This window comes from Lepus europaeus, chromosome 1 (assembly GCF_033115175.1).
Source record: "Lepus europaeus isolate LE1 chromosome 1, mLepTim1.pri, whole genome shotgun sequence".
Lineage (NCBI taxonomy): Eukaryota > Metazoa > Chordata > Mammalia > Lagomorpha > Leporidae > Lepus > Lepus europaeus.
The window spans coordinates 175,487,822-175,512,545 of record NC_084827.1 but is presented as its reverse complement, the minus strand read 5'-3'; the positions used below and the strand labels follow the sequence as shown (position 1 = coordinate 175,512,545).

Sequence of the window (24,724 nt, the reverse complement as noted above, 5' to 3'; positions counted from 1 at the left end):
AGAGTTTGGGGGTGGGGTTGGGGGGCAGTAGCACAGGATATTCTTTATATATTATTATACTAACTAAATTGTTTGCTATGTTAAATTTTTGTTTATAACTTATTTAAATTTGATGACATTTTTCAAAATTATAAGCCCATGATTTGAGGGTATTTTAAAAACTAAATTAGGCCGGCGATGTGGCTCAATAGGCTAATCCTCCACCTGCGGCACTGACACACCGTGTTCTAATCCCAGTTGGGGCGCTGGATTCTGTCCCGGTTTCCCCTCTTCCAGGCCAGCTCTCTGCTATGGCCCGGGAGTGCAGTGGAGGATGGCCCAAGTGCTTGGGCCTTGCACCCGCATGGGAGACCAGGAGTACCACCTGGCTCCTGCTTCGGATCAGCTTGGTGCGCCGGCTGCAGTGCGCCGGCCGCAGTGGCTATTGGAGGGTGAACCAACAGCAAAGGAAGACCTTTCTCTCTGTCTCTCTCTCTCACTGTCCACTCTGCCTGTCAAAAAACAAAAACAAAAACCCACTAAATTAATAGCATGCTTTTTAGAAACGGATTCTATATTAATGAAGTGACAGAATTTCTTTTTTTTGTGTGTGTGTGTGTGTTAATGACAGAATTTCTATTCCTAGTCCTCATCCAACTCAGCGGCAGTCAGTTGACAGAACACACCATCAAGCCTGGACAGTCATTTTAGTGTGTATCAAGCAGAAACATTTCGATGCAGACCTGTGTCTTCGTGTCCTAATAGGCATGGAGGCGTCCATAGTTATGGTAAAGTGGAAGGGAGAGATGGCATGAGAAGAGAACTCAGAGCATCTTGAAAAGTCTAATTAAACAAGGTAATATGAGGATATTTCTAAACATTTGTGGGAAAAATGCAATTAAAAGATAAGTTTATTTTGGTGTTAAAAAATTCTTGAAATCCACAGGGCTACCACTGTGGCATATGGGTAAAGCTGCTGCCTGTATGCTGGCATCCCATATGGGTGCTGGTTCGTGTTCTGCTGTTCCTCCTCCAATCCAGCTCTCTGCTAGTGGCCTGGGAAAAGCAGCAGAGGTTGGCCCATGTGTTTGGGCCCCTGCTAACCATGTGGGAGACCTGGTTTTGGCCTGACCAGCCCTGACCATTGTGGCCATTTGGGGAGTAAACTAGCAGATGGGTGATCGATCTCTGTCTCATAATTTTTTTTTTTTAAATCTTAAAATTCATGCACAGTTCTTTTCATAGTATGCTTTTCCACAAACTTTTGAAGGTACCTCATATATAAATTACCATCTAGACAGGAACCAGGGGGCAAGAGGCACTATTCACATCCAATCTGCACATCTAACAGAGCTACAAATTGTATCCAGCCGTGTTACCTTACAGGTGAAAACAAGATGAGCTTTGGGGGAGCTGACTCAATCATGGGACGCTCTTAATTATTCTCCCACCATTTAATTTGCCATTGATGCTCTGAGTGTGGTGTTCTAAACTTGATCTCACATTCCAAATGTGATTTGATCAGTCAAGACAAGCTATCCATGTTATTTCATAAATGTAGTCTTAAACTTCATTATTAGTTTTTTGTTTGTTTGTTTGTTTTTGACAGGCAGAGTGGACAGTGAGAGAGAGAGACAGAAAGGTCTTCCTTTTTGCCGTTGGTTCACCCTCCAATGGCCGCCGCGGCCAGTGCGCTGCAGCCGGTGTACTGCGCTGATTTGAAGCCAGGAGCCAGGTGCTTCTCCTGTTCTCCCATGGGGTGCAGGGCCCAAGCACTTGGGCCATCCTCCACTGCCTTCCCAGGCCATAGCAGAGAGCTGGCCTGGAAGAGGGGCAACCGGATATTAGTTTTAATAGTCTTATTACATGGCTAAAAGTCTGTCTTCTGGGGCCAGCACTATGGTGCAGCAGGTTCAGCTGCTGCCTGCAACACTAGCATCTCATACTGGATGCCCCGCTTCCTATCCAGCTCCCTGCTGATGCGCCTGGGAAAGCAGCAGAAGATGGCCCAAACAGTTGGGTCCCTGCAATCCATGTGGCAGACTCAGATGGATTCAAGGTTCCTGGCTGTTGAGGCCATTTGGGGTGTGAACCAGTGTCTGGAAGATCTCTTTGTCTTTGTCTATCAGTCTCTGTCAAATAAATAAAACAATCTTAAAAAAAAAAGTTTTCCACTCAGCAATTTAATTGACCCAAGTTTTCATATTTCATATTTCAAGTTCTGCATATTTCATAGTGAGCCACATCTTACCCATTGTTTCTTATTGCATTTAGGGTCCTTGTCTACAGGACTGAACAATCATTCCTATTAAATTCCTTTTGATTTAGGTTCAGTATGATATTCAGAATGTCTCCTTGGACCTCGATTCTGTTATCCAGAGTACTATTAGCGTCCCGACCAGATTCCAACTACAAATCTGATCAGCAAGTCACATAGGTGTTCCTTTCTTTACTGTCTGCTCAAAGTACAGACAGGAAAATGAAGACACAGCACTGGAACTTTCCAACTAAAGCCAGCCGTCAGACTGTATTCTGTGCGCAGTTATTCCAACAACCAGGAGGCCACCTAGCTGCATTACCACCACCAAGGGTGGCTCCAGATTTCGCTGGTCTCCAGAAACAGATATTCATCAACACTGCTCTATTCTGCTCCCCACTGCCCCCGCTCTGTTTAAATGCTGATCACAACCCACTGACAGGATGGGGCCTGCAGTTAACAACACAAAGAATCAATCTGAGCATCTCTTTTACTAATAATCTTACTAGTAACCTTACTCACAATGCTGAACTCCTCAAATCATCACAAAGGTTTGATTAAGACTTGAAATTAAAGTTACATCATTTAGAAACATCATTACTACATAACTAACAGGTTTCTATGAATAGAGATCTTTTATCAATATGGATCTGTGATCTTTAGTTTTATCTACAATGATTTATTCACAAGATAGCCTAAAGAAATTAGACTTACAGTATCCTATTTTTATAATTAGTTTCAGAATCTGTGAACTTCAACTATTTGACAAATTACCAATGTATTTAACAAATGAAAAGTTTACCAATGTCCGCATTTTAAAAATATAAACCTTCTATCTTCAAAGATGAGTGATAATTTATGTTCTCCATCTGACTACCACATTTTCTCCAATTAATAGATTTTAATGGCTATGCTTATGGGATAGATTAAAATTGCCATGATCTGAAGAAGGCATGGTTTTGGTACCCTCTTTCTTTATGAAATGGCTGAACAGAAAAAAATTATAACTTATTTTTTCTTCTGGTTAAATTATTCACTTTGCCACAAGGTTGTGCAAGCACAGTCATATGATCATGGCAAACATCACTGTCTTACCCATGTTTTGGTAAATAAGAAAAGCAAACAGCCAATCCTGCTTTAAAAAAATAGTTCCTTAAAAATAATGCCTTATTCAATTCAAACCTTGAACTGTAAACAAATAAGAAAATTTGAAACAAAGTTCAAATACAGAAAAAAGTCTTTTAGAAAATTATTTCAGTTTTAGAGAGTAAAGGCAAATTTAAAATGCTATGGTTCTAAAACCACCTGAGAGTGGTGAAATGATTTTTATTTTTTCCTTTTAGTCATGTTAATGAAGACCTGTGTGTGTTTGTTTTTTTACAGAGTCAGACAGAGAGACAGACAGAGATAAAGGTCTTCCTTCCATTGGTTCACCCCCAAAATGGCTGCTACAGCCGGCGCTGCGCCGATCCAAAGCCAGGAGCCAGGTGCTTCTTCTGGTCTCTCATGGTGTGCAGGGCCCAAGCACTTGGGCCATCCTCCACCACCTTCCCGGGCCACAGCAGAGAGCTGGACTAGAAGAGGAGCAACCGGGACTAGAACCCAGTGCCCAAATGGGATGCCAGCGCCGCAGGCAAAGGATTAACCAAGTGAGCCACAGCGCCGGCCACCTGATTTTTGTTTTTTAAAAAAACCACCAACAATTTTTCTTTTAAAAATATACACCCTTAAACTTTTTCTACAGGATCAGATACAAACCTGGAAAACCACTCTCCTTCAAGGTCCACACCCTGCTATTTCTGTTCTGGCCAAACGCCCACAAAAGCATAATCACGCCACAAAACCAGCCTGCACCAAACCACCATAGTTGGAGATTAAGGTTTGTTTTCTTTGTAAACCAGTCAAAGGTTGCCATTTGGTAAATCAACTTTTTCCAGCAGAAATATCTAGAGTCTCAGAATGCAGGATCACATGGGATACTCCACCCACCCAAGGGTGATTTCTCTGAGAATTCTCAGTAAACCTGGCCTTTGCATACTCCACATCAACACACTAACTGGCATAAGGCGGCTTCATTCTAGGTTGAGAGAAAAATTCTAGACGAAGAAATGAGAGAGAAAAACTGCTGGACTTCAGAGGAAACTATTGAACCTTATTTGTCAGCTGACTGGCATGATCAAATATAAAAGCTGCCTGGATTTGAAGGAAAAAGGTTCACAATTATACAGCTAAAAGTCAGCTCACAGACCACAGAATAACCTGGCATGTAAGCATGTGGGACATACTCATCAAGTATGGTTTCAGGACACAGACTGTATCTGGGGAAGTAGGGGTGCAAGTGGCGCACACACACACACTACAGAAGATTAATACATGCCACATTACCAGATCTGGTAGGAAAAAACTCCAGGTAAGTGAGATGGGTATCAAGTTCAGAGGACAGACAAGGCACTATACCAGACTTCAACAGTCTTGTAGACTGAAAAATTCAGATAAAGTCAGAAAATGTAGTACGCAACTGACTGGAGAGCTTTATGCAGTAGTCTGAATTATAACGAGAACAAAAGTTATCTTGTAATTTCATCAAGCTCTTGTGAGTAATTATGCATCAAGTGAAAAGGAAGGCACAAGGTGAAAACCTCACTGTAAACTCAAGTGCTGTTTACAGAGTAGTCACATGCCTTGCTTTACGGCTCCAAGAACATTCCACACTTTATGGAGTGGTGCTTTCCAGGTAGTGCTGACATCACATTACAGTCAAGCTGGAAAACTTGATTTTAACCTGAAAACTGTATCTATAAGGCACAAGAAAAGCATCTCCTATCCAAGGGAATGTATAAAGTTAGGTTTTAGTGAGGCCTCAGGAAGAGCTATAATGGAAAGAATACCTTAAGTTAAAAATGTATTTCCCTCTGCAAAAATTCAGAGTAAGAGATTTCATTTTTCCTTTACTAATTCAGCAGAAGAATGTTAATAATTGATTGTGATGACTAAGTATTTGTGAAAGTACCAGGTAATCTGCAAAAAAAAAAATTATCATTTCTACAATAATATTATCTCTTGATTTTGAACTAAAAGTCCACCTTGAAACCTTTGTGGAAATGGAATTAAAAGATTGCTATTTTAGGGCAAAAATGCTGAAATTCAGGGTTTTCATAATATGCATTTTTCACAAACTTCTCGATGAACCCCCACACAGGCTGGGTTCCTGTTAAGTATATCTCAAGCGTCACTGTGGTCTGAATAGGAAGTTAGATTGATTATCATCTCCTACAGGTGTTGCAGGGGAAGGTGGGTGCACAGGGCGAGCTTGTTCCCCACCAGGGTAATCCTGACTTTGAAATACTTTCAACTAAAATGACATCAGTTATGATTCTGGCAGTAACTGTTAAACCTTGTTCTAGCTAAACTAAGGTATGGAGCAGGGGAGGATCCACCTCCTCTCCAGCCCATATACCTCACTCCTATCAGGCTTGTAACAGTGTTAAAAACTATTACTTAACAACATAAAACAACGTTCCTTCAATATGTCTGTATTATGGGCAGAGAACTACGTTCTACGGAAAGTAGGACCCAGGCTCCAAGTTAACGTAGATAACTAGACGTGGAATCCAGTCCTGGGTGAACTCCTCAGTTTTCAAAGGCAGGCAGGAGCTAGTAGTGCTGCCCATAGGCTCAACCAGAGCAGCTGCCAGAGATACAACTTGAACCTCTCTGGAACCCAATGTTAACAGAAGTTCAGAGGCACAAGTAATTATACAGACCAAGCATTAGGAAACGACTGATTTCATTAAACTGTCCTTGCACCTACCTGCTACTGTCTTTTCTGTCTTGTACTACGATATCCTAAACGTGAACTCAGGTACTTCACTTCCGCAGACACTCTAGAGCTTTGAGGAAAGTATACAAAGTATCCCAGCATGCCTAAAGAGCAGGGCTCTGTCTGACAACTGTGCTCCTGAGTGGCTGGTCTGCTTCTTATCTCACCACGTCAGACTTTTCTTGCCTCCCTCTTTGTTCCGGCTCATCAAACTCACATAGCCAGCATAACAGACATGCATTTGGTCGTGCACTGTGTCCCAGCAATCATTTTCTGTGTCCTTCCTGATTTTTTTCTTGCTCCCATCTAACTAATCTGGGGGGAGGTGGAGAATGGGAAAGGGAGAGGGAAAAAAGAGAAGGAAATATATATATATATATATTTTTTTCTCCATTTCCCTAAGATGGTAGGCAGGAAATATGAAATGAACTAATTTTAGTGTAAGGGTGGTATAGCTTTTAATCTTACCACTAAGATAGATTTGTTACATATGATAAGATCATGTGTCAATTTTCCTGCAGATGTGTACATAGGTAACAATGCTAACGGGGACATCCTGTCTAGAGAGAAATTACCAAATTAAGTCAAACAGAGAAAGTGCACCAAGGCAATCAACAAGCGTAGTGTACAGCAAAATAAAGGACTTCTATCATTTTTCTTAAGAGTGAAATGTAATTTCTCTCTGCACCTGCAGCCCCACCCCTGCGTCCCTTGTATCATGATCTGGTGCCAGCCCCTCCGTGGGTCAGAGAGCCACTACCAGGTCCTGTGTGCAACACCAGTCTTGTTGCTGTCATTCTCCTTCCCTGTAGGTAAGGAGAGACAAAAATATTTCCAAGTTTTTTCACCAATGTTTCAAGCCCCTATTATGTGTGAGGCATTACAGACATTAAAGTCTAAATGGCTACCTTTACAGAAAATTATTTTTTAATCAGGTATATAAAGTAGATTCAACAAGGGAAAAACAGCACTCATAAATTAAAATAATGGCTGAGTTGTATCTGGAAACCACTAACCCACAGTCTACTCCACTCTCCAGGGAAATTAAGGAAATCAACAAGAACACAAGAGGGATGAAGGTGGTGGGGGAGGTGCAGGCAAGGAGAACAAGGAAAACAGACAGCAAGCTCAGGGTGATGACACTGCCACCCAATCAGATACTGGTGGCTTAGAACAGAACAATAATTCAACAATGCAAAACCACCTTCCACCTGAGGTAGCAGACACTCCAGCCACTCCTTCCACTGTTCCGGGAAAGTTGAGTAAATGTAAGGGCAGGGGCCTTTTTTTTTTTTTAGGGATGGGATGCCTTTGGGATCCTGTGGTCCTCCTCCAGTCCTTCAGGGTATCTGTGGCCAGAGGGCCTGCTTCTAAGGTTAAAATGAGAGATAAAGTGCAAAAGAGGATTGATGTGGCCCAGGGAAGACAAATAATCAAGCAGTCCATTAAGCTTGTCTTGGATAGCTAAGCCAATCAGACAGGAATAAGAACAGTCACAGCCGCCTTCTACTCCCCCCAGCACCATCTCCTGGCAACTCTCCCCACCCTTACATGGTGCCATTCTCCGCTCTCCAGTGGGAGGTGCTGTCGACCTACGTGAACCTTACTCACGCTGGCTCCAGCAGAGCAAGGCAGACATTTAACAGTGAGGTCAGTCTCTACCCAAGGGCTGAAGTTCCTCATGTCGGAAGACAGGAAATACAAATGGCCAGCTTTTCAGCTGGAATAAGTTGGCAGCCTGTACAGGGAGGGCGGGGTGAGTAGGAAACGGACCATCTTCATGGTGTTTGTGCTCCTGAAACCCAGCAGTGTCTCTGCCATTTCCCATACCTGGAGTGTTTGATTCTTCCATGAGACAGAATTTTATTAAATCTTGACTGTAATGGAAAAAACAAGAGCGTTCCAATGAATACAAAGACTACCTCCTAGGCTTCACTGCTCTAATCCCCAGACCTAGAAAGGTACCTCGAGGGCAGCTCTCTGACATTTTTCCTACTAACTTTTCAGAGTGCATAACTAGCCTACCGAAGACTGAGAGTGGCACTGTCTTATACTCTTCCATATACTCCGGAAACTTAACTTTAGGGATGGAAATCTGCAATGGTTGAAGAAACATGAAGAAAATAAAAGTGTAAGAATGGACATGCCTATTTATTCTCACAAATTGAGACTATAAAGTTCAAGATTATACAAGCAAATACAAACTAAATGCAATTTTCCTCCAGTCATCCAAAATAGAACTCCCAAGATGACCTCGTGAAACTCCTGATTCTTCCCTTGGTTCCATCTGCTCTAAAACTTGGAAAGGATACAGAAAATCAAGAATTAGAAATTACACTCATAGGGTCAGGCTTTTGGCCTAGTGGTGCAGACACCTGCACCTCACATCAGAGTGCCTGGTTTTGATCGCCAGTTCTGGCTCCCAAATCCGACTGAGGCAGATTCCGGGAGGTGGCAGTGACAGCCCACGGGAGGAGGCTCCTGGTTCAAAGCCTCAGTCGCAGCCAGAGGTCACTGTGGGCATTTGGGGCGTAAACCAGTGAATGCGGGCAAGCTTCCTCCTTCAGAAACAAAATTTACATTAACAAGTACATGAAGACTCTTAACAGTCCTTTCTGTGATTCTATAGAACCTAATAATTTATACAGAATCTAACTTTAAAAAGTAGTGCTCCCCATCTCTCAATAGTTTCTGAGAAGCTATATATGTGAGAGTGGAGGTAGAGGGAATTTAGGAAAAACAAAGTGTGCGTTAGCATCTTGCCTTCCAAACATCTTAGCTAGAGGTGCTATAACATCACAGCCCTTGTCTGGAGGGAAGAAAAGGCAAAGCAATCCACAGAAAACTCTTTTGGTTCCAAAGAAGGACCAGCAAGCTGTTACGGCTCTAGAGTTGGCATCAGAGCCAAGCTCCCTTATAGGGAGGCACCAACCAGAGCTGAGAGTCTCATATCCTTAGCCAACAGAAAGAGGGGATGGGGCCCAGAATGGTAGTTTTGCAACTGTGAAATGGTAAGAAAACAACTGATCACTAAGGCAAACTGGAGACTGAAGGAGGCACAACGAATAATTATTTGAGGACAACAGACATACAGGCATATCTTCCCTTTCAAATCAGGAAATTTGCTCACATCATGAATTCTGACACTCTGGGTTCTCCAGAGAACCAGCCAATGTTTCTGTTTGTGTTTATTTCCCAATCTAGCAAAGCAAAGAACCCTCTACTTAGAGAAGGGCCTGACAGGGTTACCTGCACATAAAGACTTGTTAGTGATGATGAAAAGAAATTTCTCATGGTAATATTTATTTGCTCGAATCAGTAAACATTCACAATTCACTACTTGGTAACTCTTCAACCTCCCACTAACCACACTGATCCAGGTCAGGTGATCAACTAATTGCCATTTCTCCTCCAGGCACACACTTCATCATCATAATTCATCCGTCCTGCTCTCGCTGAGGAGGCTGACAACAGGCTGATCCAACTTCCCCAAGCTCAGTCTTCCAATATGAGCTTTTTTTCTTTTAAAGATTTACTTATTTATTCAAAAGGTTGAGTTACAGAGAGGCAAAGAAAGAGAGAAAAAGACATCTTTCATCAATTTGTCCACTCCTCAGATGGTCACAGCACTGGGCCAGGCTATAGCCTGAAACTTCACCCGGATCTACCACACGGGTGCTGGGGCCCAAGCACTTGGGCCATCTTCTGCTGCTTTTCCAGGCCATTAGCAGGGAGCTGGATCAGAAATGGGGCAGAACTGGAACCAGTACCCATGAGACGCCAGAGTTGCAGGAGGAGCTTAACCCATTGCACTACAAGGCCAGCCCCTTAATCTGAGTTTTTGCTGTTGTTGTCATTGTTTTGTTTTTTAACCAATGAACCTTTAAGCTATTTTACTCTGGCTTATGTGCCTTTATATTTGAAAACTGTAACAAACACAATTTTCTTACAGACACCAAGGGCCATTTTTGTGTATTCGTCACAAGGTGGGATACAAAATGAAGATTAATAGGGACAGACTGTGTGTGTATGTGCACACATGAGCTTGAAATAAACATGAGATACAAGGTGTCTCCTAAAACCAAAACGTGATTATAAGACTGACTTTGATAAAGCTGACACTATAAAATTTCTGAGTTCTACTGCTAAGAGATAATCTCATCAGCGCACTTTTTATCACTAAGATAGTCTCAGCACTAACTCCACTAACTATGGGTTCTTGACACTGCATCAACCAGGTGTACCAATAAAATCAGTGCAGCACAAACTGGAAGACTCTTAACTTGTCTGAATATCTTTAACAGTTGAAAGATTCAGAAGTAAACTCAATTTCCATCTTCCATCCAATAGCTACCAATAGATATTTTTTAAATAAGTTTTATTGAGATAATTCACATACCATAAATTTACCTATTTGGAATACACAATTGTTTTTAGTATATCAAGAGTTGAACAACCACCACCACAATCAATAAAACAAAAATTTTTAAGACACTGGACACCACTTACAGTAAGAACAAAAAAAAGGTTTTATTTTTTTCCTGGCTTACATGAAATGAACACCCTGACAATCTGGGTCCATAGTGAACCAAACCATTTCTCAGACAGGTCCTACTGGCAGTATAATAAATTGTCATCTCGAGTCTTATTGCATCCTGACTAGCATTAAGCATGGTGGCTTTCTAAAACCTCTACTGAACAGCACCTCTATTATCTATTTGTGTTTATTTTATTTAGCCACTATCTGAATGGACTGTTCATTTATCGAGTGTTTTAGCCTTTGGCTTGTTTGAAAGGTAGCATGCTAAGGGTCTGGAGAAAGAGCTCTCATCAGGCACCAGTCTGGGAGAGGTGTATCTCAAAAACACTGAACAAAGCTCTCACCTTCTTTTAAATAATTTTTTTCCTTTTATTTATTTCAAAGGCAGAATTACAGAGAGAGGGATCGTTTATCCATTCGTTCACTTCCCAAATGGCCGCAATGACCAGGGCTGAACCAGACAAAAGCCCGGAGTCTATAACTCCATGTGGGTCTCCCATGCGGGTGGCAGGGGCCCAAACACCTCGGCCATCCCATCTTCCACTGCTTTCCCAGGTGCAGTATTAGCAAGGAAGCAGATCAGAAGTGGAGCAGGTGGGACTCAACCTGGTGCTCACGTGAGATGCCAGTGCCAACAGGCAGCAGCTTACCCAGTGGTGCCACAATGCCAGCCCCCAACTCTGCATTCTTACTGAAGTCTTTTTCCTTCCTTGTTTTTTCTTTCTTTTAAAGAAATGTTTATTTATTTGAAAGGCAGAGTTAGAGCGAGAGAGGGAGGAAAAAAAAAAAAAAAAAAGGACATCTTCCATCTGCTGGTATATTTCCCAAATAGCCACAATGGCCAGGCGAAAACCAGGAGCTAGAATACCATCCAGGTCTCCTATGTGGGTGGCAGGGGCCAAGCACTGGGGTCATCTTCTGCTGCTTTCTGGTGCATTAGCAGGGAGCTGGATTCGAAGCGGAGCACCTGCTCATATGGGACGCCAGCATCACAGGTGGCAGCTTACCTGCTGTGTCATGATGGTGGCCCCATTAAGTCTTTTTTCCCCTCAATTAAGTTTATAGTTTTCTTCACAGAGATCCCAAATATTTCATACAGAATTCTTCACCTTAGGCATTCATGTTTTTATTGCTAGAAGAAACATGATTTTTCTCCCAATATTTCTGTAACTAACACTAGCAAAAAAAAAAAGTTACCAATTACCAAATACCTTTACGTGGTATACAGCCATCTTACTGAACTCTTATGTTTAGCTCGTTAGTTGGGTTCTCTTGATTCTCCTAGGTTTAAGATCATGATCGTCTGCAAATATTGCTATTTCCACCATCACCACCCCCAAATACCTTTTATTTGATGTATTCTTGCACTGGCCAGTATAATAGCAAACGAAAACAAAGTTACTGGGCATCCTTGTTTTCCTGCATGATTTCAAGAGTTCATAAATCAGGAGGAACTGTTAATTAGCACTGTTATCTTAGCACACATTGGGATGAGCTAGCCCGAGGGTTAAATACACACTGATGCCATACTTCAAGGATGCAAAAGTAGACTCTGTGGCTTAGTCACAACTAATCTTTGGGCAGACTATTTCATTTCTTGGCCTAAACTTCTTAATCTATACAATGAGGGTAATAATAACCTCTTTTTTAGAATTTTGAGACTGACCGAGATAACACTGCTTAGGACAGTAAATATCAGGAGTTGTCTTCCTTGACAATTTGCTACTTAATTAAAATCGCTGGTGCTTCATATGAACTTGATCTCTTTCTGGTATTTCCCTAGGATCTAGAAGAAGTGAGATAGGTTTACTAATTTTTTTCAAATTTTTAAAAAGAACATATAATTTCTATACCACATGGCTCTGGAGCTCCCACTCCTCCTTTTGGTTGGGAGGTCACGGCCTTTAATATGTATTTACTACCTTCCATGATTAACCATCTACTCAAGAAGTTCTGTTTCTTTAGGCAACTGTGAAAAGCAACCAGTTCCATTTTCATCATGAGACCTTTCAGAGTTGTGCATGACATACAAATTTAGAATCAGTGTCTCTCTGGTCACTTTCTATGGCCTGTTTTCAGGATTTCTTATTCCTTACTCTTTTCAATGAGATAACAAAAGCCTTGGTAAGGTACTTTTTAAAAAAAGAGATTTTATTTATTTATTTGAGAGGTAGAGTTACAAAGAGAGGGAGAGACAGAGAGAAAGATCTTCCGTCCACTGGTCCACTACCCAGATGGCCATAATGACTGGAGCTGAGCTGAGCTGAGGTCAGGAGCCAGGAGCTTCCTCCAGGTCTCCCACACAGGTGCAGGGGCCCAAGCACTTGGGCCATCTTCAACTGCTTTCCCAGGCCACAGTAGAGAGCTGGATCGGAAGAGGGAGCAGCCAGGACTTTTACTGGCATCCATATGGGATTCAGGTGCCAAAGGCAGAGGCTTAGCCCACTATGCCACAGCACCAGCCCCAAGATACACTCTTGACCTGTTTACACATCCATGGGTGTCTGCATATAATATCCTATGCTAAGCACACTGACCCCTTTGGTCTGGTCCTCCTTTCCCTGCATTTAATTTAAAAGTGGGGTAGTTTCTGTAGGATAAAAGAACTAGCATTCTCCACCCTTCTCTTCCCATCAACTCAACTTCCACTCACTCTACATGAACAAGACCAAGATAAGGTCTTGGGCAAACAATGGGTTATGAGTAATCTTAAAGAACAAGGATGAGTGATTTTTAACAACATAACACCAGCAAGTATTTGCTTTGCTTTGTGTACATACAGGAAGATGTTACCAGTTCCTAGTTCCTTCTTGCCTAATTGAGAAGGCAGACACAGGGATGCACGCTATTCTATCTGCAATTAATATGCCATGAGCAGCTTGGGAAAGCTTATTAAATAGCTACGTACAAGTAAAATCACCTTGCAAAAATACCAAAATGACTACCAAGTTCTAGAAGATATTCCAACTGAAACTGTGTAACATTTTTCAGATAATCTCAAATAGGGAAAAAAATATGAATTCTTTCAGATATTCATCTCCTGCCTACAACCTTATCTAAGACCCTTAACGGAATCTTACTAGGAAAGACAACAGTACAGGAATGGTAGCTTCTAGAAATCAACACCCAACTAAGGACTCAGCCCAGCTATCAACATCAAGTTCAGTCTCTGTGATCTGTGGAACACTTTTTGCTTTTTTGGGAAAAGAGTACTTTAGTGGCCAATCTTCCTCCACACGGCTTCATCTCTTTATGGCCCCTCAAAAACCACAGACAGCAAGAAAATAACGTGACTGTTCTTAGTGTCCTGGCATATCACACATGCTCCTGTTTCTACTGGAGGCTTCCTTTGTCCCAGGTAACTCTACATTTCAGTTTCTCATGGCAGAACCATCAGGGTACAGTCAGCTCCAAGTTCAAGCTCTGTAACCAGGGTTTCAAACCCAGGGCCCCTTTCTAGGTGTATGACTTCATCCAATTACTTAGCCTCCTTTTCTCCACTCCTCACCAGGAAATATGAGGGCAAAAACAGAGTAGGCACAGAGTTAAATGGGATAACTATTGGCAAGGATCTTCAGCAGAGTTTGGCAGCTAACAAACGCATGTGCTATGTTAGCAGTTATTTATTCTTTTTGCCTCATTCTTTCTGCTCATACAAACACAGAATCTATGCAGTTTTCATTCTGAACTGGTAAGTGTTAGGGAGGCTGACTGGAACCTCTTATTTCAGCAACTTCAAGCCACACTGCAGACAAATGAGTAAAAAACAAAAACAAAAAACAAAGTACCCAAACTGAGGACTGCAAACTTCAAATGCTCCACAGGTGAGATAAGGAGCCAGTTGTGTTTAAGACAACAGGGAATTTGGCCTGCACCATTGTTAACCTCCAAATGTCACCTTGTGAGGTCAGGACACAAAATTCAACCACCAACAGCATTAAAAAAAAATACTGAGTATGGAAGAATTAAAAAAGCTGCAGAAACTAGGATAAAACAAGAAATAGCAACTTTTATTCCTTTAAGCAGATTAAGACTGCAAAAATGCTAAGTTAATCAATGATATAGGCATGCACATGTATGGAATTACATGCAAATAATAAAAGATTACTCGAAATTTAAGATACTGTTAAAGAAAACATGTTTTATACAGTGATATAACATTTAGAACTATGAGGCAGAGAAACTTTTAGGGAGTCCAGTCCTTCTGGCTATTTTAAAACGTACTATTTCAGAGGACTGATATCACAACAATATTTCCGGCTACAGATCCAAAGAGTCCAGGTTCACATATAAACTGCTTAGACACTTTCAAAGTCATAAAATATTTCTGAAACTACACTGCAGGAGAAAGTTTGAGAGCTTCAGTTGTAAGTTACGGCGCGCTGGGCCCTTGCAGAATCCGAGAAGACCTGCATGTAGCATTTCTTACTGAGTCCTCACAGCTACTTTATGCACAGGATCTATTCTTGCTATCTTACAGATGAGAGAGGCAGGAAGAAAAACACACATTAAACACCCTGCTCAGCCACACCAACCAGGATTTAAATTCAGAATTCTAACACTAGCCCAAATTCTTAAGTCTACATGGATCTTCAGTTTTCTCACTTATAAACAGTATCTATGACATATCCTCAGTCTAATATCTTAGAAGTTTACAAATTTATGCAACCTCAGTGTTTCTTAAATCGCGTGGTGAACTATTCTGGTAGCTCATAACAAGCATTAACAGAACAGAAAGTACGAGAATGTGGCACACACAGTAAGGCCTATGTATTGTCTCATCAAATTCCTTTTCCAGTTTTCAGAGCATACATGCATTTTGAGTCACCGATGCAAATTCTCACTATAGGTTTAAAAAAAGTTTTAAAAAAGGGCAGGGAGGGAGCCTGAAAAGTGTTCACTCTTTTCCTCAACAACGCTGAAAATAATTCGTTCCAACTTTAGTTGAATTCAAATTCTGGTATAGGTTATCACCCTCATCAGAAAGCAACTGATTTAGAAGCCATACTAGTAAATAACAAGAGGGCTTTCTAAACCGTGTTCCAGGAGAGTTCTCCTTAAAGATGTCTGTGGGCATTTCCTGGAGAAGGAAGGTATTTTTAACACCAAATAAAGCTGACAAACTGGGCAATACTGTTCCCTTTCTGGACAGTCAGAATTCACACTATTAAAAATTTCTTACAAGCTCTGCAGAAAAATCATACTACAAACACCATCAAAAATAAAAATCTGAGGTGGGTATATGGTGTAGCTGTTAAGACACTGCCTAGGATGCCCAGACTCTTGAGTGCCTGGGTGTGAGTCCCGGCTCCACCTCTGATCCCAGCTACTGCTGATGTGCACCCTGGAAGACAGCAGGTGATGGCTCAGGTTGGGTCCCTGCCACCCACATGGAGACTCAGATGGAATTCAGGTCTCCTGGCTTCTGCCTGGCCCACTCCCAGCTGTTGCAGGCATTTGGACAGTGAGCCAATGGATGGAAGACCTCTCTGTTTTTCCCTCTCAGTCACTCAAATAATAAAAAATCTTAAATAAAATTCCAACCTTTAAAAAATACAAATATGCTTAGCTGTATTTAACCCAGTTTTTTTCCTCAAGCTAATATTCACTCTAGCATCTCTCCTAACGACTAATTTCTCATAACACTAGCATTCTGAGAAACACAATATAGGAATCACCACATTGTGCGGAACTTAGCTGGGAAAGGGGAACCCCATAAGCTTTAGCCACCACAGTAAGTAAATCACTGCCAAATAAGCACAAAAGTAGCAGAAACAAAATAAAAAGAAACTGTATTTTGGTTAATCATTTTCATCATAAATCACATAGCTGTGTCAATTAATACTTATAAAAACAACATATTATACTCTAAAAGCACAAATTGAGGGAAGAGGAAAGAGAATTGATATTTGAAACATTAAAAAAATATACCTCAATTCAAATAAATCATAATCCAGAGACAAAACTTAAATACACAGGAAAAAACTTATACAAAACACCAACAAAGGCTGAACAGAGGGTAAAATCATCCTGTGTACAGATGGAAACCAAAAGATCTGCACGGACAGTTCCTGTCTCCCCGCTGGAGGGTCCACAAGTCAATGGCCACCAAAGCAGGAAGAACTGTTTACCTAGACTAGGAACCCTTAGAGGCCGCCACTCAGAACACACCTAACATAAAGGAGGAACCATGGATGCTCCTGGGAGGTAAATAGCACCCTCCCCTCTATCGGTGATGAACCCAGGCTGGCAGAGACCCTAGCATCTAGGCCAGCCCTCACAGCAGTCTGTGGGCAGAGGACTGCCACCCTGTACCACAAACACTGCCTTCGGCATGTTCTTTACATCCTCACACTTGATTTGACATTTTCAGTCTTTTTTCTACCCTCACGGCTTTTGGTTAACGTTATTCCAACTTCACAACACAACTGTGACAATGGAACTGATGTGAGGTTTGAGGATTTGTAAATCATTAGCCTGACTTCCTGAGCTTGTACTTTACAACCATGTAACATTTACTTCTTAACGATTCACTCACAAGCACAAAGGCAGAAATTTGAAAACACACACGTTGATGTTATTCACATTCCCTGGAGCAGAGAACTTCATACGGTGAAGTAACTCTGGGCATCTGATCAAATGAGAGGAAAGGAAAAAAAGCTGCAGCCACCAAGTTCTCCTAGAGAAACAGACGCCACAAGCAGAGAGAGGCACCTCACACGGGAGAAGGCGAGCCCACATCCCAGATCACGGAACAGGAGCACACGGGAGAAGGTGAGCCCACATCCCTGACCACGGAGCAGGAGCACACGGGAGAAGGTGAGCCCACATCCCTGACCACGGAGCAGGAGCACACGGGAGAAGGCGAGCCCACATCCCTGACCACGGAGCAGGAGCACACGGGAGAAGGCGAGCCCACATCCCAGATCACGGAACAGGAGCACACGGGAGAAGGTGAGCCCACATCCCAGATCACGGAACAGGAGCACACGGGAGAAGGTGAGCCCACATCCCAGATCACGGAACAGGAGCACACGGGAGAAGGTGAGCCCACATCCCTGACCACGGAGCAGGAGCACACGGGAGGAAGGTGAGCCCACATCCCAGACCACGGAACAGGAGCACACGGGAGAAGGGGAGACCACATTCCAGATCATGGAACAGGAGCACACGGGAGGAAGGCGAGCCCACATCCCAAGCCATGGAACAGGAGCACACAGGAGGAAGGTGAGCCCACATCCCAGGCCACGGAGCAGGAGCACACAGGAGGAAGGCGAGCCCACATCCCAGACCACGGAACAGGAGCACACAGGATTAGAGGGGCTTTCAATCTGGACCTCTCAGTATAATAATGAGATGACTGGAACCCAGAGGGGTGGAGCTGCTTGTTCCGAGTGACAACACGATTAGTCACCGAGTCAGGACCCAGCCCTGATCTGATTTCCCAGTGTATCATGGGGCTCCTATCTGCTCTGTAAGATTAGTAAGAAAACGAAATACTACCTACTAATCTAACTAAACTATAAATCACTAATCAAATTATGGTTCTGTACAACTAAAGCATTTAGAATAAACCACGTCACTTTGGATTATAATATGTGGTTACTCTTTGGCAACCTATTAAAATCCTCATTAGGTTTTCTTTAAGGACCGTCATTCTAAAACGCTAAACCAGTCATCTCCAGAAGAAACCAAGAGCCCATGGAGGAAAGTCCAATTATTTCACGTGAGGAAGTCAGACCCTATTCCAGGGAGCCACACATTTTGGAGAGAAGCAGACCGGGGTTCAAATCCTGACCCTGTTTGCTTTGGTTTCCCATCTGCAGTGATGCTGGGAACATACTCCGGGCCTCAGGGGGTGTCTGGCAGTTATCCAAGGATAATTTGCTCTCCCAACCTGTCTAGTAATTTTTGTTCAGCTCCCTTGATTCTTTGTCTATTTCAACTTTCAATTTCATATAACCCCTGTATTATAAATATTAGTATACACACCAAACCTTAATCAAGGACTTTGTGCCACAGAACATTTAATATACTCTGAATACCATCTTTGTAAATTTTAGTGGAGGAGCCAGTGCTGTGGTATAGTGGGTTAAGCCACCACCTGCAGTGTAGGCATCACTTATCGGTACCAGTTCAAGTCCCGGCTACTCCACTTCTGATCCAGCTCTCTGCTAATGCACCTGGAAAAGCAATAGAAGATGGCCCAAGTGCTTGGGCCCCTGCACCCACATGGGAGACCCAGAAGAAGCTCCTGACTCCTGGCTTCAGATTGGCCCAGCTGTGGCCGGTGTGACCATTTGGGGAGTGAACCAGTGGACGGAAGACCTCTCTGACTCCTTCCCTCTCCCTCTCCCCATTCCTCTGTAACTCTGCTTTTCAAATAAATAAACAAATCTTTAAAAAAAAAAAAAAATCTGAGCAATCCAAAAAAAATTTAGTGGAAAGGTCCAAAGAAGACATTACTGCATTAAGTTATAAAACTCAATTTCATTCAAGCAAACTGGACAAAAAATGAAGAACACCAGCCTCTAAATCTAGTTCTGTGGCTAATAAACTACACAGTTCTAGGCAAGGAACTCTGCACCACAGAAAGCTCAACCAACCCTGCTCCAGCGGCAGTGGCCCTCTGAGCTCCCACCTGCAGAAGGAACCCGTCCAACAGGGCTGTTTCCACCACCAGCTACTTACTGCGTCCAGTCCTGCTCCAGGAACATCAGGATGGAATAACTCATTTAATCCCAGAACTCTCTCAGATATGGTGGTCTATTATTACCCCATCTAAGGAATCTAAACCAGAGAGAGGTTAAGAATTTGCCTAAGGCTATATACAGCCCACAGAAGGATGGGTGAGGGTTCAAATCCACAAGGCCCAGCTGCCCCTGCTTTTAACCACTAGATAACATTGCCTCTCCAAATTTTATAAATCTAAGAACGGCCCTTAACTACAGACCTGTCAACAGAAACCTGTTCCTGCTACTTCTCCCATCTGCCTAAATACAGCTGATATTTAATCTGGGTGGGGGAGAACAGTGACTAACATGTTAACAGTACTTTGTAAAAGAGCAAGCTACAATTCATCACACAAGGTTATAAAGTAGCACCTTCATTAAGATCAAGCCACAAAATGTCTATTTTGTTTTTCATACAACACTTAATTCAAATAACCAAAGTGTTGTGATGTTTCAATATTACCATACTTCCTAGGTCCTCAACAACTTACCTGCTGGATAATGTTCCCAAGGAATAATCACCATATAAAGGCAGACTGCCACTAAGTATCAGTCTGGGTAACCAAGCACATACACACGTAATACGCAAACACAAACCCACAATTTAGAGGCTATATTCTGAGTCTGGGTACCAGGATCTCACGTTAGACACACCCTGCTAAGAATTACACAAGGCAATAGGCATGTGCTGGACGCAGCCAACACAAATGGCCGGCGCCGGTTCACCTCTCTGTTTTGCACCTGACTGACCTCTCACAAGGCTCTGCGTGCTGTTCGCCCTTCCTCTGCTGGCTCAGCGCAGCTGCCACAAATCGCAGTTCTGCTGTCCCTTCACGATCCCTCCCACATCAGAGAAAAGTTAAAAGCACAGTGGGACTAGGAGGTTCAGGGAACCAGAAACGGCAAAATGCAGAGCCGCATGCACCCAAAAGAAACTGCCAGCAACAAGCTGTTTACCGTATTTCCTTGCTGCCCATCTAAGATCTTTCAGCCCACAGAACTTTTTTTTTTTTTTTTAATTTATTTATTTGAAAGGCAGAGTTAGAGAGAGGCAGAAACAGGCAGAGAGAGTGACAAAGGTCTTCCATACGCTGGTTTGCTCCCCAAATGGCCACAATGGCTGCAGCTGCGCTGATTGGAAGCCAGGAGCCAGGAGCCAGGAGCTTCTTCTGGGTTTCCCACACGGTGCTTTCCCAGGCCATAGCAGAGAGCTGGATCAGAAGTGGAGCGGCCAGGACTGGAACCTGCGCCCATATGGCATGCCAGCACTGCAGGTGGCGGCTTTACCTGCTACACCACGGCTAGCCCCAGAACTTTTTCTTATAATCCTTGGAAGGCCTGAGAAACAAAAGCAAAACATCCAGCATTTTATTCCCAGAGTGATCTACTCCACCAGTGATAGCAAGCCCGACACACGCAGTGTCCAGGGTCACTGGGGACACAGAGTAACAACCTCACCCAGTCCTTTCACCAAAGAGCTCCACCATAGTCTTCTCTCCAACAAAAGCCAGGACTGAGCAATTTTTAGGCTGCTTGGCTTCATCTGCATTGCTCTTAAATCAATTAAATATCAAGCCAGAAGAAATTAACCCAGAGGTTCACAGAGATGTGATCTTTCCACGGTTTGTCACACAACAAAGTTTTGTTTGTAAAAACCAAAGTTTTACCCAACAAAGTTTTGTCTTTATCCTTATTAATCCACCTATTCCTACTTCAATAGCAACTGCGGGCATCCATAAGCTCAGACTCTTAATTAAATGCCCACAGGAAAGAGGCAAATGGACTTTAAAGAGAGCTGAAACAGAAATGCCACCAGACGGGTCACCAGGCAGCCTGGGATGAAGGTCTGTCCTGCTCTAGATGGTACTGAGGGGGAGGGCTGGATGTGTACATTTTTTTTTTTTTTTTTACAGGCAGAGTGGACAGTGAGAGAGAGACAGAGAGAAAGGTCTTCCTTTGCCGTTGGTTCACCCTCCAATGGCTGCTGTGGCCGACGCACCGCACTGATCCAAAGCCAGGAGCCAGGTGCTTCTCCTGGTCTCCCATGCGGGTGCAAGGCCCAAGCACTTGGGCCATCCTCCACTGCCTTCCCGGGCCATAGCAGAGAGCTGGCCTGGAAGAGGGGCAACCAGGACAGAATCCGGCACCCCGATCAGGACTAGAACCTGGGGTGCCGGCGCCGCAGGCGGAGGATTAGCCTACTGAGTCGTGGCGCCACCCAGATGTGTACATTTTTACGGCAGGTAGCGAAACTGAATTTTCAGCCACCAATCTCCTGGAAAAAAGGGCTCTTGGAAAAGTGTGGCAGCAAAAACAAAAATCTACAATTCCACAAAACTGATTTAAAAACAATCTTTAGTAAATATTCCAAACTAATAAAGATGCACGTATTTTTTGTAAATCTGCAATATACAAATAAAGCTTCAAATAAAATCAGATCTCATATTTAAATCAGATCTTCTTAGGTATTCCATTAACTTTATGAAAGCCTACACAGTCTAACTCAGCATTTCTCTTTACTATGGGATTAGAAAGAAAACAAGGAATCTATTAACATATTTCAGATTGCAAAGCATAAGATGAAAAACACTTAATGTAAGAACCTGCAGGGGCCTGTGCTGTGGCGCAGCGGGTTAAAGCCCTGGTCTGAAGCAACAGCATCCCATATGGGCGTTGGTTCGAGTCCCAGCTGCTTCACTTCCAATCCAGCTCTCTGCTGTGCCCTGGGAAAGCAGTGGAAGATGGCCCAAGTCCTTGGGCCTCTGCACCCACGTGGGAGACCCAGAAGAATCTCCTGGCTCCTGCTGTTGGATCGGCACACTCCGGCCATTGATGCCATCTGGGGAGTGAACCAGCAGACGGAAGACCTCTCTCTCTGTAATTGTCTTTCAAATAAATAAAATAAATCTTCACACTTGATCTTAGCCAAAAGGCCGAGAAACGATTAAATAAAATAAATCTTAAAGAAAAAGAAAGAAAAAAAAAGAACCTGCAGTCTGGGGACCCGCAGTCTGGGGCCGGCATTGCAGCACAGTGGGCAAAGCCGTCAGCTGAGACACAGCATCCCCTATGGGTGCCAGTTCGAGCCTCAGCTGCTCCACTTAGGATCCAGCTCCCTGCTCATGCACCTGGGAAAGCGGTGAAGATGGCCCACGTGCTGGGCCCCTGCACCCATGTGAGGTTCCTGGCTTCGGCCTGGCCCAGCTCTCGCCATTGCTGCCATTTGGAGAGTGAACCAACATATGGAAGATTTCTCTCTGTAACTCTGTCTTTCAAATAAATAGAATAAATCTTAAAAAAAAAAAAAAAAAAAAGGAACCTGCAGTCTAAGATGCGAATGCACTTGAGTGAGCTGCCCTGCAATAAACATAACAGAGCCAATCACTTCAGGACAAACTCCCCTTACGCCGAGGAGCCACCGACAGGAAAACCGAACCCCGGCTTGGAGCACTGGAAGAGACTGTTTTTGGGGAGTGGGAGGAGCAGCACCCTCCGACACGGCGCTCTGCACACCCCTTGCATCCCTCCTGGCAACTCGCTTCCTGCCAAGCACAAGCTTCACGCAACAGCCACAGGACCCAACCCTGCAGAGAAGTTCGGACGCACGCGCCTGTCAACCCTCGGGGGGAAAACATTTTATGTGAAGATATACAACCACAAAAGAAAAAATTAATGAGATGCGAGGTCTACAAAAAGCTCACACGAAAATAACATGAGAAGCTTGTTTCGGAGCAGGCTTCGCTGTCCACAGCACACGTTTCCCAGGGTCATTCTGACGACCCCGCGACTGCACGCACGCAGCACGCGCCGGTGAAGAGGAGAACCAAACGCAGGCAGAGACTGGAGGGGAAACACGCAAAATCGCGAACAGCGACCGAACTGAAATGGTGAGACTCGGGGACAATTCACAAAAGCCCTTTCCGCAGGGCTTGCGTTTTCTACCGACCACGGTAGCACTGAGCAGAGAGCGCCCGTCACACCCACTAAGCTCACCTCTGAAAGCTGCGCACAGAGCAAAAACCCGACTCCCCAGGCAGCCGCTTAGTACTTGTTCCCCATCCGGGGGGCAAAAAAAAAAATCTACAAAATAAGCTAAAGTCTGGCTTCTGGCCTTCCGCGACGGACAGTAAGGCCATCTGCCTTCCCGTGGAGAGGAGCACGTCCGCCTCCGCCCCCCGGACCGTGCCGAGCGCAGCCCCGGCGCGGCCCGGGACACGCGGGGCGCCAAGTTCGGGCTGCGCGTTTTAGCCAAGTCACCCACCGACAGCCACGCCGCCGGCGCGCACCCGAGCCCGGGCTCCGGCCGTCTCGCGAGAGGCGCCCCGCGTCCACCTGCACACCGCGTCGGCTCCGGGCCCCTTCCACGAGAGCGCCGGGAGCAGCCTCCAGCCCGCGTTTCCGGGCTCGTGAGTCACCGAGAACCGCCGCTCCAACAGCTCCTGCGCAGGCCCCCACGCCTCGGTAGCAGGCGACCCTGGCCAGCGAAACCCGCGGCCCACCGGTCTACAGCAAGCCTTCTTCTTTTTTTTTTTTTTTAAATACCTTTGTCCTCCTGCACCGCCCCCACCCCAAGGCCTTCAAGACGCTGCAGCCCTGCCTCGCCCAGGAAGCCCGCCAGGGTTTCTGCCGGGCGGAAGCCATCGATCGGCCGGGTCCCCCTCCCCCCCCGCCCGGGTACCCTGCTACCGCTCGCAGGGTCTTATCGCCTCCTCCCCGGGATCGCGGTTGCTGGCGGACGCGCCTTATCTCCCGCGCCAGAGCCCGGGGCCGGCGACCGCGGGGCCGGCTGCACCTTCGGATGCATCCCCGCGGCGCGGCGCCGCCCGCCCGCCCGCCCGCCCGCAGGCAGCACCGGGGCCGCACAGGTCCTCGTCCGAGAGCCGCCGGGGGCAGTGGCAGTCAGCCCGGCCCGCACCTCCCCTGCCCCGCCGAGAGCCGCGCGGCGGCCCCGGGCGGAGAGGCCGGCGCCCCGGCCCGAGAAAATGGAGGCAGCCCAGGGCCCGGCGCGGGGCCGGCGGAAGCCGGGGCACTCACGGGGCTGGGCCGGGCCGGGCGGCTCCCTCTCCGCCTCCGCGTCGTCGCCGTCCCCGTCCTCGGCGGCCGCCGCCGCCTCGGGCTGCTCGCTCGGTCCCCGCGGCGCGGCGCGGGCGCTCAGCCCCTCCGTTGTCTTCCGCCCGCTCCTGCTCCCGGCGGCCCGGGGGCTCCCGCGGTGGCCGCCGCGCGGCTGCGCTCGCTCGGGCTGCGGCCGCAGGCGCTGAGGGGCCCGGCGCCGCCTTGGCCTCGGCCCTCAGCCCCGCTCCGGAAGGCTCCGCGTCTCCCAGGCCCCGCGACCCGCGCCCCGCGCCCGGCCCGAGCCCGGCTTTGACGTGCGCACTGCGCAGGCGCCGAGGGCGCGG

The 24,724-nt window shown here is 45.2% G+C and overlaps 1 protein-coding gene and 1 non-coding gene across 2 annotated transcripts in view; one reads left to right on the top strand and one right to left on the bottom strand.

Annotated features, from left to right (window-relative positions):
• Nucleotides 1-24,461, bottom strand: part of CAB39 (calcium binding protein 39) — a 93,657-nt gene extending 69,196 nt beyond the window's left edge. The window contains exon 1 of the mRNA XM_062193374.1: nucleotides 24,363-24,461. The gene's annotated coding sequence lies outside the window, so the exon portion shown is untranslated. The remainder of the gene's footprint in view (nucleotides 1-24,362) is intronic.
• On the top strand, nucleotides 3,098-3,236 carry LOC133768680 (small nucleolar RNA SNORA29). Its single transcript, XR_009867048.1, has one exon. It is a non-coding gene; the product is annotated as a small nucleolar RNA SNORA29 (small nucleolar RNA).
• Nucleotides 24,462-24,724: the final 263 nt, after the last annotated feature.